This window comes from Callospermophilus lateralis, chromosome 1 (assembly GCF_048772815.1).
Source record: "Callospermophilus lateralis isolate mCalLat2 chromosome 1, mCalLat2.hap1, whole genome shotgun sequence".
NCBI classification, from domain to species: Eukaryota; Metazoa; Chordata; class Mammalia; order Rodentia; family Sciuridae; genus Callospermophilus; species Callospermophilus lateralis.
Window position 1 is genome coordinate 211,183,133 of NC_135305.1, and position 4,792 is coordinate 211,187,924.

Here is a 4,792-nt window from a genome sequence, read left to right on the forward strand (position 1 = left end):
GACACGGGGCTGCGGGGCCGCGCTGCCCACAGACCGCTCAGGCCGGCAAAGCGCCGCGCAGGACCTGGGGCCTGGCCGGACTCCGACCACAGTCGCCGCAGCTGCCGCCGGAGGCCGGGGTCCCTCCACAGCGACTCACCCGTCCCCTTCACCGCGACCGGCTCCCCTTCAGGGAACGACGCCCTCCACACTCACCATTCCCCGCCTCCTAGGGTTCCCGGGGTCGCCTCAGCCTGTAGAACGGAGATGTCACAGCGAGGAGGCTGAGCCACTTAGAAGTTCTCTTCACAGGACCCACAGGACACTCTATGGCCAACCCTAGAAGAAGCTCCACAAAAGTGGAAGGTTTCCATCTTCTTCCAGCTGCGGTGCTGATTGGACAGTTCCTGCGGCTCCACCCCATGTCTCTGATTGGCTAGCGATCCAGGCCCCGCCCCTGAATCTTGAGTGACAGCAGGATAGAACCTCTACCTGGCTGAATGGAACCCAAGAGATGGTTTCCAGCCCTTCCCAGCCCCAGCAACTTCCCAGGGCCTGGACCTGACCTAACGTGAGGGATAAAATTGCATGTATCCATTTAGGACCAACCTCCCAGGTCTGGGAACACCTGAATATGGTAAATGATATGTAATATAACTTTATAAAAGAGCGTTTTAAATGTAACCATACAACATATTAATAGTATTAACTAATATTAATTGTTATTTATAATTAAATTAAATTCATTGTAGAATTGAAAAATTGGGATTTAATTGTTTAAGCAAAACTCAGTCCTGGCCTTTCAAAATTGGTGTTGTCTTCTCACTGTATTAGATGGGCTCTTCCTGTTTTTTTTCCCCTGTAATTGAGAGAACAAGTGTACTTAGGCAGTTCCAGAGGCAATGTCCATGAGATAAGTCCCCACCTCAGAAAAGGACATCTTACCAGGAGCAATGGCACACGCCTGAATCCCAGCAGCTCTGGAAGGTGAAGCAGGAGGATTGCAAGTTCAAGCCACCTTCATCAACTTAACAAGAACCTGTCTCAAAATAAAAACAGAAAGAAAGGGCTGGGGAGGTGGCTCAGTGGTTAAGCATCCCAGGGTTCAATCTCTGGTACCAAAAAAGAAAAGGTCATCTACTCAGATCGCCAGGACATAATGGGACAGAAGGGAATGAGGTAGTGCCTCGTATTGTCAGAGGTCAGACATTTGGGATGAGACAGCTGGCTTCATAGCCAAGGCTTTCATATGCCTTTGCTATTCTACCCATTTTCACCTAAAAATATAAAAACATACCTAGAGGGAGGTACAATTATTGAATTCAGGGGGCAATGGAGCTATATGGAAGCAATGTTCTACAAAGGAATCAAGAGGGAATAGGAAGAAACATTTGAACTCAGAAACCAGCCTGCTCCACGTGAGGCCCTAAGAAAATCTTAGATTCAGAAGATTAAAAAAATATTTCTGTAAAGAAAAACAAAAAGAGACAGAAGCAAGGTGCAGGGGCAGAGTAAAAAGACTGCTTGTCTGAGCTTCCAGCTTTATTTATATCCATAGGTTACATTAGGTCATTGGCATCATTAGAGCCTATTGCTCAGTCTATAAAGTCACAGTTATTTGGGCAGGTTTAGGCGCAGTGACACATTGGTGTTGTCTAAGAGAGTTCCTCTATTCCCCAAGCTGAGTGTCTGAGATCAAGGCCGAGGCTGATAAGACTCTAGCATAGAGCCTCCTCATGAAGGACATTACCAGAGCAGCTAGACATTAAGCATGTATTAGTCAATTTACTAGTTCCAGGAAAAACTGCAGAATAGTCCAAGTGTGGAAAAACAGGGCGCCTGTGACCCTCCGGGAGTTTGCTTACCAGAGGAATGCTGCTTTGTACCTTTTCACAGCCAGAACCCTTACTTACACTCTAGCTTGAGGGCCAGAATGCAGCTTGCTGAATCCAAGATTTTGGAGGGGGACACTCCTGGGTGCTGACACAGGATGCTTAAGGAGTTCACACTGGGAGTCACCATGCCAGGCTGCCCCCTCCTCATGGTGTGCAAACTCTCCATCCTTCAAAACCTGAATATTCACCATAGACACTCTCACCTTGACTCACTTTCATGACCCTCTCTCCAGGAGATCTTTCAATCTTTTTCTCTAATCTTGTTCCTCATACATTTCCTTCACATGGACAAGTTGTAGATCGACTCCAGGAAGCTACTCATCCCAAATCACTGTCTCCAAAGCAGCCACAGTTTAACAAGAGTCTCAACTTCAGAAGAGGCCCAAGTCCACCTACAAGGGGGCTCCTGCTTCCCAGAGCTCTGCAGCTTCTCACTGTCACCTCGCCCTCTGGGGTTGTGCTCAGCAGCAGGACACCTACAGGAAAGGGCTGCTGCAGGAAGCACCAAGGGGAATTCAGTGCCTTCTCTCTTTTTTTTTTTTTTTAGAGAGAATTTTAATATTTATTTTTTAGTTATCGGCGGATACAACATCTTTGTTTGTATGTGGTGCTGAGGATCGAACCTGGGCCGCACGCATGCCAGGCGAGCGTGCTACCGCTTGAGCCACATCCCAGGCCCCTCAGTGCCTTCTCTTTCCAGGCCAGACACAGTCCAATGTGTAGGAAGAAAGGAAGTGCTTTATTGCAAGGTGCAAAGTACACATTCCAGGCTGCCTGTGGGTTTATTCAAAAGCTGAGCAGCTCCACAGTTCTTTCTGACTGTGGGTTATTGTAACACAGAGCATGGGTCTGGGTTGTCTCATGAATTCTAAGAATGAAATCTGTGGACCCAACGGCTCGAGAGCAAAGCAACAAGCTTATTGGGTAATAGAAAGAGAAAAGGCAGAGGTCCCAAAGAGGGAGGGAAGCCAATGGGTGGCTGTCGTCTAGGGTGTTATGAACTTGATCTGTCCCTATAGGTGACTGGTTAGATGACATGACAACAGGATTTAAAAGGGGGCTCATCAACTCTATTTGGTCTTTTTCAACAAACACAGAGACAATAGTTTTTAAGCCTTTCCTAGCATAAGGGTTGGGGTGAGGGTTTCCTGGCACTAGAGGAAGTGGCTTAGAGAAGGTTATGTGATTTATGTTGTTAGGCATAGCGGGAGGAGGAACTCAAGAGCTGTTGCAGTTGAAGCTGTCAAAGGAGGCAACAATACATCCCCCAGGCTAGGATGGCATGGTCTCGTCCTCCCTTTTTCTCTGAGACACTTTTCCTGGCCGCTTATGGGTGGTCTATATTTCTCTCTCATTATGATATTTAGGGGAATTAATGTTCACAAGTAGGGTTGATTATGGATGAAGTTCCTCAGAATAGGGATGTCCATTCATGGAACCCCACTAAGCACCCAAGCCTGGGTTCAGGAGCAGCATTGATCTTATCTTAGGATCCAGTCAGGTGTGATTAGTCCATTTGCTTAAAGGACACAAGGGCCTCTTTGTAAGAAGGACTTTAGTACTCTTTGGCTAATGTTTACCCATTTTCCCCAATGGCAGCAAATCTCCCCTGTGGTTTTACAGCCAAGCAGGTACACTCAGAAAATCCAATGGCATCACATGATGACGGCTGACAGGGTGTTTACGCAGCTTGACCAAGCACACTGATTGTGACAGCAGGAATCTACAACTTTACAGCAGGGAAAGAAGGTACCAGAGGTATTTATCACCATCAAATGAAGCCCAATTTCAAAGGTTCACACCTAGGGTTCTCGAAGTGGCTGAAACTGTGCTCAGCTACATTAGTTCATCGCGACAAAGCCAAAGGCTAAATTGAAGATGAGCTTTAATTCTTGGGTTTGGATGGGTGGCTTTAGCCATCAAAGGTAGATTTAGAATCATGTTATTCTCATTTGCCCAAATACCCTCAATATTGGCTTGGTGTCTCCTGCCATAGTGAGCTGATGATGGCAAATCCAGCAGGAAGACTGTCCCCTCTCACTCTGTCTCCAGTCCACCTGTGAAGAGAGGGGGAGAAACAAGAGGAGCGCAGTTAGGGGTGTGTGCTGCCATCTAGTGGTTACTCCTTGCATATAGTTGCTTTACAGCAGCTCCAGCAGGCAGCCAGAGGGGAGGAGGAGGACAGGAAAGGCCAAGAGAAAGCCAACCCTCAGCCAGGGGTGGGTTCCTCACGCAACAGAGTAATCCCCACAGCCAAAAGGGCAGGTCCCACCAGAGCAGAAAGGAGCAAGATTCCTGGTAAGTGGTACATAGGGGAGCTGCTTAAACAGGACCCTGCTTCTTCTGAAAAGGACCCATAATCTCCAGGAAGCTCACAAGAACACGCATCCTTTTTCTCTTTTCCTGGTGGCAAGTGGTCCTGGGCTGCAAAACCCCAGGAGGGGCAGGTTTTATCCTTGGAAAGTGGGCCCATCGTGTCTGGCCCTGGAATCTGACAACCCTCGGGTGCTTAGGATCTGGCAGGAGTCCTCCCATTTAGGGAGTAACAGGTTGGTGTGGGAGTCGCTTTTCCAAGTCTTTACAGAAGGAAGTCAGCCAGGTGTGGTGGCACTCACCTGTAATCCCAGCCAATCAGGAGGCAGAAGCAGGAGGATCACAAGTTTGAGGCCAGCCTCGCAACTTAGCCAGACCCTGACTGAAGAGAACTAAAAGAGACTGAGGATGCAGTTCAGGGTTAAAACGCGCCTGGGTTCAAAACCCGGTGCCAAAAAATAGCTAAAAATAAATTAAAAGCACAAACAATAAGGTCGCCTGTGGAGCAGCAGGGCTGGAGCCAGGAGCTGGGAGGACTTCACTTCTGAACTCCAAGGGCCTTTTGCACCTGTTCCAAATCCATTATACATCTGACCACCGCTTGT